The 12720-nt window shown below is 33.4% G+C and overlaps 1 pseudogene; it reads left to right on the top strand.

Annotated features, from left to right (window-relative positions):
* The first annotated feature begins 820 nt into the window (after nt 1–820).
* LOC149160285 (CASP-like protein 1U1 pseudogene) lies at nt 821–1813 on the top strand (annotated as a pseudogene).
* The last annotated feature ends 10907 nt before the right edge of the window (nt 1814–12720 follow it).

Below are 12720 nucleotides of genomic sequence, written 5' to 3'. Positions count from 1 at the left end.
TGTCAAGAATTTTTGTCTGGAGTGGCAGAGGGATTATTACAGCCCCCTTCTCTTTTTCCAGTCATGCCACCTGTTGGGTAGCTCATCTAGAGAGTGCTATGGTACTAGGATACCTAGTGTTTGCTTGAGGACTCTAACCCTGCAAATTTTAATTTATTGGAAGTTCTGTAAGACTATCAACTCAACAAAAACACCTTTTTGGGGAAAAACAGTAGGATGGTGGCTAAAAGATATAAAATAGAAGAAAAAATAAGAGACCCGGGTTCATAATGCACAAGTTCATGCTGCTATTTCAGTTGCTGGTGTAGCTTCTGCGGTTGCTGCAGTTGCAGCAGCAAATGCTACATCTTCTGGTAGTGGTGAGAGTAGTCAATCAAAGACAAGTATGGCAGTTGCATCCATACTTACCCAAAATTAAAATTTTAAAGTATTTCCTTGGCAGAATTAAGTATTAAGTAAGAAAGATGAAGGAGTATGTCAATTTTAACTGGCAGAGAGTGTTGAGTAGCTAATTCTCAGGAGTACCATAACCCATCCCCATGTGTCGGTGAAGGATGGAATGTGAGCAGTATAAGGAACCACGTCTGTTGAACCACACATGTCATTTGAACAATCAATTTCTATGAAGTATGGTAATAAAAAAAACCAGTGCGGAGGGTGGCGGTGTCGGGAAGCTTACACTTAAAAACCTGTCTCAATTTGTTGTAAATGGATTAGAATACCTCTATGTGCATTAAGACGCTTGCAGGTCCAGCCTGTCACAGTCCACACAAAGGGATAATCAGTTGTTGAATAAAGAAATTAGCTAATCGAAGCAGCCATGGACGATACTGACAGAATAAGCAAAGTGTAAGAAAGAAATGTGCGAAAGTGCTCTTTGTTTGGGTGTCAAGGTTAAGCAGCTAGTTTGAGGAGCAGAGGAGCAGAGAGCGTCCATGGGAGGTTCACCTTTACAACTTGTAAGTTTCATTTTACAATGACTTAATATTACTTTCCACTATTACAGCAGTTCCACCATTATAGTAGTTGTTTTTGTTCATGCCATTTCTTCGTCTAGTCTAAGTTCAGCCACTTGTCTTCCATAGTTAGTTCCTTAAGTTGAATATATTAGTTCCATTTCCATTTTAATTTTGGGATTTGTAGATGGTGTTTAAGGGATTTTTTAATTGCGAAAAACTCTATTTGTTAGGATCATCCATAACTCACATTCGCAGAATTTATAGCTATAGGCTCTTACAGTGACTTATATATTCTGTTTCGTACCTTTATTAGAACATCTTTTTATCATAGAACCCAACAAGGGAAGGCGGGGTCACAAGTTGAGATCTTCCCTATGGTATGTTGTTTTGCAGGTTCTTTGTAGTGGCGAATACAATTGCCTGTGGGTACGCACTATTTTCATTCATCTTCTCCGTAACCGGAAAATTTTCCTCCTCTACACTATCAGCCTTTCTTCTCTCTGTCACCGATTTGGTAATGCCTTTTTCTTCTTCTTTGCTATGAAGGTGTGAAAGCTGCGTTATAAATGTTGTTCAAATCTCGAATTGAATTTCATAATTGTGTGCAGGTGATGGTGGCGCTGGTATCAGCGGGGGTCTCTGCAGCGGCTGCCATTACTTACGTCGGGTACAAAGGAAATTCTCATACTCACTGGGGAAAACTCTGCAGCATATATGATCGCTTCTGCCACTCCATTAAAATTCAATATGTTGTAAGATATATCCGAAGGGTTGTTATACATGAATATCAAGCGGGAGATGGCAGCAAAATAGGCAACCAGAAGCAAAGTAGAAATAATAAGGGTTATAATTGAGAAGCTCATTCTCTCCAACCCAATCTAACAGACATAAGATAAACAAAGAAGTGAGTTTATGAGCGAAAATAGAGATTCATTTCTATATATCTGCTTAAATAATTTGTTATAAAAGGTTGTTGATTCAGGATCTGTTAGATTTTTTTTTCAATTATTTGAATATTCATAGTGGTATTTGAAACGTGGACAACGTTAGCAAATGTGACGTCGGAGCACTGGTGTTTTAGAATATAAAATCGCATGGTGTGTTTTAGAATATAAATTCGCGTGTAGCGCATGAAGCTTTCTCATCAAATAGCTAATGACTTTCTTTCGCAAACGATGGTTCTGCGTGGCGCAACATTTGTTTAATTGTTTTAATTCTTTTATTATAAATTATGACGAGTATATAAATTTAGTTGTTAAATAAAGCTAAGAAAATTACATTTTTAAATTAATATTATTAATTATAAAAGCAATAGTTAGATATCTACATTTAAAGGAACTTGTAAGAAAATTTTTAATAGTGGAGATTATTCATCATTTTATTATATTTATTTTATAAATAAAATTATTTAAAATATTATTCGTAAATATTATATTTTATTAATATTATTTTTAATTTATAAATAAGCTTGCTTAAAATATTATGAGTCAATATCATACTTTATTAATATTAGGTGAGAAAAAATTATGATTCATTTCACATTTAATATATTGTAGATAAATGTCCTAACATATGACTAATATTAGCAAGGAACTAATAGTTCGATATTTATGGTTCTTATGCTGCATTTTACTATTTATAGTTCCCTATCTCTTTATTACTATTTAAAATTTTCCTATATTATGATTTATTTTGTTTAACATAATTATTATAAATATACTCTTAACATTTTCTTTTTCTTTTTACATAAATCATATTTTATAACAATTTCTTAATTCTTTATCTTTATTATTTTTTTGCAATATTATAAATTTATTTAATATATTTAAAATTATTAAATACACTCTTAACTACTTTATAAATATATAATATCTTTATAGCAATTCTTAACCCTATCATTTATAAATCTATTAAAATTTTGTTATTATAATTAGTTTATTTAATATAATGAAAACCTCCCACAACTACTTTATATTAAATATACTAATTCTTATTTTTTAGAGTTTTTTTTAATTAATTATATAATTTTTTTAATTAAACTCAAAAGTAAAAAACTTTTAAATTACTAAAATATTTTATCAATATTTTGTAAAATTTAACTCTTTATTATTTATCTATAATTATAATTATTGATAATTAATTAAAATTTAAAAAATTATATTTTAATTTTTTTTTTATATATTAAAATATTTGAAAAATAATTTTATATTAAATTATTTATCAAATAAATTATATATATATATAATAATTTATAGTTAAAAATTTATTTAAATAAAAATAATAAAGAAAAATATAATAAATTTATTAATTTTTAATTAATGAAAGTATACTATTCCCATATACTTATTTGAATATACCTACAATATTTTTTTACTCGTAACATTTCACACGCTCTTACATGAAGATCATGTTTTAGGGATTTTGAAAAATTTAAGTTATTGAGTAATAGGCCTAAACTACAAGGAAATATTATAACAATAAAATCACATTAGTATGTTAGTTTTTTTATTATCATAAAACCATCTATTTTTATGTCTTTCATTATGAACATCCAGTTCAACATCTTATATCATGTATTCCAGAATGAACGAGTTATGAATAACAAGTTCAACTCTTATATCATGTATTTCAGAATGAACAAATTATGAATAACAACTTCAGTGTCTTATATCATGTATTTGAGAATGAACAATTAATTCAGTAATTACATCATGTATTTCATAATGACCAACAAAGTTCAATGTCTTATATAGTGTATTGTATTTCAGAATGAACAATTAATTCAATAACTATATTGGATTTCCCATTCATGGTTATACCACCACTGCTTTGCCAACAAGACATATTTATTAAAAAATAAAAAAAATTACTTCCCTTACCATTTCAGCATTGTACTCTGACCAATACAATTCGTTTAAAAACGAATTTGCAAAAATAATTTGAAAACAATTTCGACCCACATCTTTTTATTACAAAATAAAAAATTACTCTTAGATTTCAGTATTGTACTATGAATAATACAAATCATTTAAAAATAATTTCGAAAAAATTTCGACGGGTATGCCATCTGCAACGTAGACCTTCTAGCAGACCCCGCAGGGACTAGCGACTGCATGCAGCACTTGTTTCAATGAGTCACCCATACTTATCACTTCATCCTATCATATTATATATGTCCAAAGTTCAATTTTAGATTTTGTGTACTAGCATCACAAAGAATTAGATCCTATCCTTTCACAAAATATACCAACTGATTAGAACCATTCTTCATTAAATTTCTTAAAACAATAACATTCTAACTAGCACTGCATTAAGTTCACCATTTGTAGACAAGGTTTGAACTCTTCTTACGATATGAGTATTATTATGAGAAAGTACAAAACCTCGACTATTGCAAGGATAATATCATGAAATGACGGGTAAATGGATAAATAAATATTAATACTATAAAAAAAAATCAATTAAGTCACTAATTCTTGTTGATCCATCCGTTTAACACATTATGAACACTTAGATATAAATCTATATGATATGTGCATTGACAACCGAAAATATGAAATCTATGTTGTTAACATCACATAACAACTAGTTAGATCCACTTTTCATTAAATTTCTCAACACGATAACACTCTCAATAGAACTTCAACCAGCACACCATCTCTAAATGACGTTTTAACTATTCACCTGGTCTAAATATTACTACTAGAAACTACACGACTTCCACTATTATGGGAAACCTATTGTGAAACGATGGATACATAACCCGTAAAGTTAGAAACAAATCATAATAGAATATTATATGCAAACCATAAAATATTCCAAAAAAAAAACTATTTACTATCAGTAACATCAATCCTACATATTACACAGCATCGTGATAAAAGCATTTCATGAGAGATTTAGGTTGCCATTGATTTTAATACTACGTGGACAAATGAAAGGGTAGACATCATCTCCACAAATTTATTGAATGATATTTTATGTCATATAATATTACACGTCTACATATTAAGTTTTTTGTTAAGATAGGAATATTGTCCTAGCATACCAATAATTTATGGAGATAATATTTAGCCATATATAGAAACAAGTGTTGTTGAATCCATCACAATTTCTTTTTTTTGTAATGCCTCTCTATTTCAGAAACTATAATAGTTAAGACATTGTTAATTAGTGGTTGAAATATTGAGAGTAATGGCATTATGGCCAAGGTTTACTTTGTAGGAAAAAATGATGATAATATAATTATTTGATTTGAAATAATTAAATATGGTATTCGAAGAAACTATCTGGAAAGAAAAAAGGAACGAATGAGAGCATTATCCTAACCCATAATCTAGGATGGATAGATTGGAGAAAGGAATAATAATATTTTTAATAATAATAATAAACTTTTCCAAATCACTCCAAAAAAACCACTGGAGTGAAATCATGTGGTTTACTAGATAAGCCTGGGAAAATCGCTCAGTGGAGGGAAACAACATTGGAATGGGTGAAAAAGCACCGTAGTGGAAAAATGTGTGCTTTAAAGGATGAAAGAGAATCATTTTCAATAAAAGGAAAATAGGAAAACCCTAGGCTATGGGGATTGGCATAACCTAGAAAAATGGGATGTCGTTATAGAAAGTCTACTAGGGAAAATGGGGCATAAAAATGCCTTCACCAAGACAACAAAGGTTGTTGATTATGGGGAGAAAAGATATCTCGTATGGGGGGAATTGCAGGTGACATTTCATGGTTGGGTGGCAAGTTGTTCTTTCCAAGCTAACTCAATCGCTCAAAATCTGAATTTCTAGTAACAAAGTATTTGTTTTGCTATCAATTTTTCTGTTGTAAGGTAGCTGATGTGATTATTTTCTACTCAATTTTCTAGCCTTGAATATCCTTAGATTCATTCTCAATGTGAGTAGCTAACTAAAGAAATATATATGCAATTAGACTAGATGAGTTCTTAAGAGATTATGCATGTATATGGCTGAAGTGATTATATGTTCTTTTAAAGAAATATAGCTACATAGATCTTGGAGTCTCTTTGTATGGATGTATGTAGAATTGATTTTGAGTTTGGATTTTTCTTAGTCATTTACTAACTGATTTTAGTAGCTTATTGATATGGAATTCCACTGTTCGAAACTCTTTTTAAGATATGCATTTTAAATTAAAAGTAAATGAGAAAAACAAGTTAATGGGATGATAGTATATACACTCTCATGCATGAAAACCTAGTATGAATAGGAGACTTTTGTGTACAAAATTTTATACTTAAATGATTGAATTGTTGTAAGAGAAATCTGTGATAGTATTGTGATAGTATTGGAATAGTTAACAGGTCAAATTTAGTGGAATTTGGGGAATTTGCATTAGTAACAGGACTAGGTAAAGATATGCAAAGTTACAAGCCGATCAGAAACACTATAGTGCATAGTGCAAAGAAGTTAACAATTAACTTCCACCTGTCTAGAACACCTTAGTGAGGGATGCTGGAAGAATATCTGGGAAGCGTTCTTGCATGTCACTTCCAAGATGTGGAATGGGAAGGGGGAAATCAAATCTGGTAGTTTTTTCTCATCAGTAGCTAAAAGGAAACATTCTAAATTGAATTTAACAACAGATTTAATAAATGAAACTAATAACATCATAAATCTAACTTAACAATAGATTGAATAGTTGAAGCTGACAATTGTGATTGAACTTGCAAGTATGAATCCACCCTGTAATCCTTAGTATACATGGGATCCCCAGGTAAATAATAATAATAATAATAAATAAATAAAATCAACATGCAGGAAAACTCTATCCTAGAGGCTACGTACACTAAGTTACTAGGACTGATTCCCTTTCAACTTATAAATATTTCTTTCATTAATTATGGGAGATATTGAGGCAGTTATTTACACCAAAATACTGAGTTGTAACATCACATGTATAAAATTTCTAGAAGGTCAAAGCATGTACAGATATTATGAGTTCATACATAAATTAGAAAAGAGTATTTAGATGCAAATCAAACCTCATGCATTGAACAAACAAACCTAACACTACTACATAGGTTTCTCAACTGTGAGACTTCCACCTAGGTTAAGCAATTAGAGAAAAACTATTACAACTGTAAATGTTAAGCATAGATGGTTGGAAATGATTTGAATTGTCTTGCACAATGGTTGGAAATTGGAACCAAGCATGCAAATAAATTTCAGCAAAGTATTTCTCTTATCAATTATACAACATGAAACTATGATAACATACAAGCCAAAATTATACTGAGATCGGCTGAACATTGGTGAAAAACATCAGTATCGGTCATTTATTTATAAATGATCTATTAAGAATGGTAGCTAAGAGACAAAGTATTTTTTGAAAAGATTCTACCAAAACCAAAGTGTCATCCTAGTCATTAACAAAGTATTGGAATAAATAGTCAATTATATAAATACTTTCTAGCAAACGAAGGGGGAAAACCACAATAAGTTATAAGTGAAAACATCAGTGAGTTAAACTCTAAGCAGCAATACCCAAGAATATGGAATTTCGATGTAAATATGAACAACAGTCAATGGGCGAACCACCCATGTAGAGTTAAGAAACAAAAATATAAAAGAGGTGCATAATGGCCTGCAAATGAACCTTGGGGGCGAAAATCCATCGCCCATGCTAATGGAGGAAAAAACAAAATTGATAAATGACCAAATACTTCTGCATTCAACATTTTAGAGGTAAACCCAGAAGATAATTCAGAGCATAACGAATGGCTACATATGACTTTGACAAGCCCATGGAAGGTTGTAAATGCGAATGTGTACTTCCAGTGTAATACTCATAAGAGAAGGAGGTATGGAAACCAAAGCCAACCTGGGAAATTTAGATCCTTAGATTAGCATGTCAAACATTAGAATAAATGCCACACTTACAGGCAAAGGCCTTGGAGAATACCTGCAAGGGAATACTAAGAAAAATAGAGGTGAGATAGCGAAATCAAGAACTAAACTAAGAAATCAGCAGTTAGCTATCATGAGTACTGCAATAGCTAAGAAAATAAAGCAAGGCCACCATACCTTTTCTAAAAATGGAATTGTTATGTGATAACGTTGTAGAAACCTTGACAGTGAATTAGGAAGAAAAAGTAAGGCAGTGAAGGAGAGAAGAGTAGTACAACTAAAATTATTGCAATCTGGAGATAACCCAGAAATAAAACCAGCATAGCTCTCGAAGTAGGGTGAGCGCCCCTTCTTAGTATCTACCTAGCTCTCCATGATAGTCTCAGCTAAGCTCTACAAAAACAAATATTACTCAGTTTGTGCCAAAAGAGAAGTGCTCCTCAATGGAAAATGATAATGAAAAGAAATAAGCGTTATACCTTTACCTGATTAAACAAATACCATTGAGCCCAGGCGAGATGGGTTACTGGCTCCATATCAAGTGAGATAAACTCGTCATAGAGAAATGGTCTCAACTACAACAAGGCAGCCATGGTGCTGCCCCATATTCCAAGAAACCACCTTCATTTCTGAAGCACAAGAAGCCAAGGGTTCAGAATAAACAGCATGAACCAAAAATTCGATAAACAAATGAAGAATTCCAAGTGGGGTGGGATAGAAACTATGCAATGTAAAGTTAGGGTTTGAAATGTTGGAGTAATAATCATCGATTGAAAACCATAAAATCCCAGTTGTTGGAGTCCAATCGCAGGGATAAGGACAAGGTCATCTACAAAAAGCCTGGCGAGTACAAGATAACGTTGATGAAGTGGTGTGGTGCACCCTGAATGGAGATTGGTGTGGTCGGTTCTATAGCTATTGTAAGCATAATGGTGGTGGAATGTTAATGACCCTAGAAGGGAAGAGAGTCACACCCAAGATTTAGAACAAGGCATGCCCAATGACAATTGCACATAAGATTATTACATCAACCCTCTATACCAATATGAACGTGGGTCATAACCTTAGGGGGGTGGGGAAGTCATTATTCCATAGTGTTACAACATTAGAGCAATTGGGAAGTAAAGTATTTCATAGGGCCTAAACTATAAAAGACTAACCAGAACAAGACAACTATATCACAATTATTATTGATGAAATAAGCCCTTAGGAAACCAAGTTGATAATCCATATTAAATCAAAATGAAGGAGGAAGTATGGAGGACTTAAGTAGTAGTGGTATGCAAAGTATCGTGACTAGGTAAGCAAAAATCATTATGAATTGCATGGAAATTAATTAAGAAGTTGAGTATATCAATAGTAAACTATACACTCCCAATATAATATGCACTCACCAAAGCTACAAATTGTATGAAAGAAAAAAAGGAAAAAAAATGGCATGATTGGGTCCATTACAAATGGTATCAGAGCCCAGATTTCTACACTGGGCTTGCATAGAGGCTCAATTACCAAATATTTTTGCGCATGATTAACATTAGAAGGAAATTCTTTGATATTGTTAAATTTCTTTGATTGACAGTTACCCTACTCTATTTGAAGGATGGAGGAGTGACCCCTAGCCATTACCGGAGGGGATGATTTATACGTAGAACTGGGGGAATGTGGCATTTCAACACTCGCTCAGTTTGTAGAGATAGTAAGGAACTTTGCAATAGGAATTGGCATAGCTCCAGAATAGCAATGAGCGATTAAAAAAGCTAGTGAAGAATAGGAGAAATTGATTAGAGAATGGACTAAGAAATCTAGTCATAAGAGCATTGAGCTGGAAGGGTCAAGACGGAAGCCGACATGACTGATGCTGGAAAAATAAAAATGTGATGAAGAGTCTAATCAAATAGATTCTAAAACCCATAAGAATAAGAAGAAGAAGGAACTATAGGGAGAGTTCCGAAAGATAAAACCTCCTTCCTTTGAAGGGGAAAAAAGAGGAGGACGTGGAAGCTTAGCTCTTGAATATGGTTAATACTTTCAGGGGCACGAATATGAAAGAAACCTAAAAGCAAGATTGGTAGTTTATTAGTTGCAAGGAAAATCCACCTTGTGGTGGGAAGAGATGAAAATTATACATCTCTTGGATGAGAAGATTTTTTCGTGGGAGTATTTCCAATAGAAATTTAAAGCTCGCTATTTGAGTTAGAGGTATTCTGACGACCAGGCAAAATAATTTCATGAATTGAGGTTGGGACAACTTACCATGGATGATTTTGTGACCAAGTTCACCAACTTACTTTGGTATGTGCCCTACATTAGAGAGGAAAAGGCTAAGGTGCAGAGATTTCTGAATTGTTTACCAACTGTATATAAAGAAAGAATTGAATTTGATAATCATAGAACGATGGATGTAGCCATGAGGAAGGCCAGAATTTTCTATAGTCTTTCAGAAATCAAAATGAGGGTTCTCAAACCTAGTATAGAAAGGATAAAAATAGGATGGGGGTGAACATCAAGATGTGGAATCCGACCTATTTAAAGAAATTTGGGAAGGACCACCAATAGAAAAATTTAACAAAGGAGATCAAAATTAGCCAATGCAATCTTAAACTAGCTCAAAACCTATAGAGTTGGGCAGAAAAAAAGGCATAGCGGGTAAGGAACGAGAGCCAATAAAGTGTTGGGGGTGTGGTGAACCACACTTACTCTGGGATTTTCCCCACAACCCTAGGCCCATTCAGAATGTACAAGTGGCACATGAAGCTTCTACGATAAATGATATGGCTAGAGGTATTCCGAGAATCAATGTGACATTGGAGGACCAACAGGTAGAACATCAATCTACCATGATTGATATTGAAAGTATTATTCAAAACCAACCCGTGTCCATTTTAATAGACCCTAGGGATAGCCTAAGCTATATAAATCCTCAGATGGCGGAAAGGTGTAATTTAAAATAAAAAAAAATTCAAAGTTCCTGGCTAGTACAGTTAGCCACTGTTACCAAGTGGAAAGTGACCCATGTGGTAAAACAGTGTGTAGTGAATTTAAATGGATATCTTACAGAAATCAACTTAAATATCCTTCCCTTAGGATCATATGACCTCTTAATTGGGATGGACTGGTTGGAACAACAAAAAGTTATTGTGAATTGTCTGGAAAAGACTGTGAGTTGCATTGATTCACAGGGGAATTCCTTTTTAATAAAAGGAAAAACCAAACTAGTCTTGATTAGACAAATAACAACATTACAGTTAAAAATGGAAACACTGAAAGGCAATCAATATTTTATCGTCCATGTGGAAAACACGAGCAGCAAATAGAAGCCAAAATGATATACTTGTTACCTATGGTAAGAGAGGTCTAGGATGTGTTTCCTGAAGAAATTCTCAATCTGCCCCCTCGAAGAAACATAGATTTCTCGATTGACTTAATGCCAGGCACTACGCTTGTGTCCAGAGCCCCATACTAAATGAGTACCCCATCATTGTTAGAACTGAAAATGAAGCTACAAGAGCTGCTAGATAAACGCTATATCAGATCTAGTGTGTCACCATGGGGAGCCCCGGTATTGTTCGTTAAGAGAAATGAGGGTACATTTAGAATATCTATTGACTATAGACAATTGAATAAATTAACCACTAAAAACATATATACCCTACCTCGAAACAATGATCTGTTTGATCAAATGAGGGGGTCACCTGTCTCTTCAAACATCGATATGCTAACTGGATATCATTAGTTATGCATAAAGGACAAATATTTACACAAGAAAACTTCTAGAACAAGGTATGGTCATTATGAGTTTGTTGTATTACCTTTTAGACTCACTAATGCACCTGCTACCTTTATATGTCTCATGAATAGCATGCTCCATAAGTACCTTGATTGGTTTGTGTTAGTCTTCATTGATGATATCTTAGTGTATTCTAAAAATGGGGAGGAACACCAAGATCATCTCAAATTGGTGTTGCAAACACTCAAGGAGCATCATCCTTATGCAAAGAGCAGTAAATGTAAGGTCTATAAGCTGAAAATCTAGTATTTAGGACATATCATCTCCAAAGAGGGATTAGCGGTGTACCCGAAGAAAGTTAAAGGAATTATGAGTTGGCCAATACCAAAAGATGTATCATAAATTCGTTCCTCCATGGGGATTGTTAGGTACTACCGAAGATTTGTGCAGGGATTTTCAAAGTTAGCCTACCCCATTACCTCTATATAGAAGAAGGGAGTTAAGTTTGAAGGGATAGACAAATGGCATGAGAGTTTTAATAAATTAAAACAAATGTTGACAATAGCCCATGTCTTAAAGATACCAGACCCAAATAAGCAGTGTGCACTAATGCTTTCCAAGAAGGACTTGGGGGTGTGCTACTACAAGATAATGTTCTTACAGCCTACGAGTCAAGAAAAATGAAAAATCATGATCAAAATTATGTTGTTTATGACCTGGAGCTAGTTGCGGTAATCCATGACTTGAAAATGTGGAGGCATTATTTGCTGCGAAAGAAGTTTGTGTTTGTAACTTATCATATCAACTTGTTAACAGTGTTGGACCCACCAACATGTCAGGGGATCTCCCTGGTAAGAAGTCCCAATTAGACCTCAAACCGTTTGGTGTAGGAGTCCTAGTAGTAGGTCGTATGGTAATGCCTTGACCACGATTTCATACAATGGAAAGTAAGATAACTCTATTGGTAGGAAGGCTGTGACAGCTGCAGTGAGCCAAGGAAGGTGCATGAGAGGTTCTAACACATGGGGGTTGAGATGATTTCTCCCCTTGGAAAACTGTGATAGCACGCATTTAAGAAGGGAACAAACAAGCAAAAATACATCACAACATGGAGGGCAAGTTAGCATGCAATCCAAAGTTATGGTTAAACCAACATCAC

This window comes from Pinus tabuliformis, chromosome 5_2, assembly GCF_031772625.1.
Source record: "Pinus tabuliformis cultivar Carrire ecotype Pingquan chromosome 5_2, CPIR1, whole genome shotgun sequence".
Lineage (NCBI taxonomy): Eukaryota > Viridiplantae > Streptophyta > Pinopsida > Pinales > Pinaceae > Pinus > Pinus tabuliformis.
This window is presented reverse-complemented; position numbering and strand designations above follow the sequence as displayed.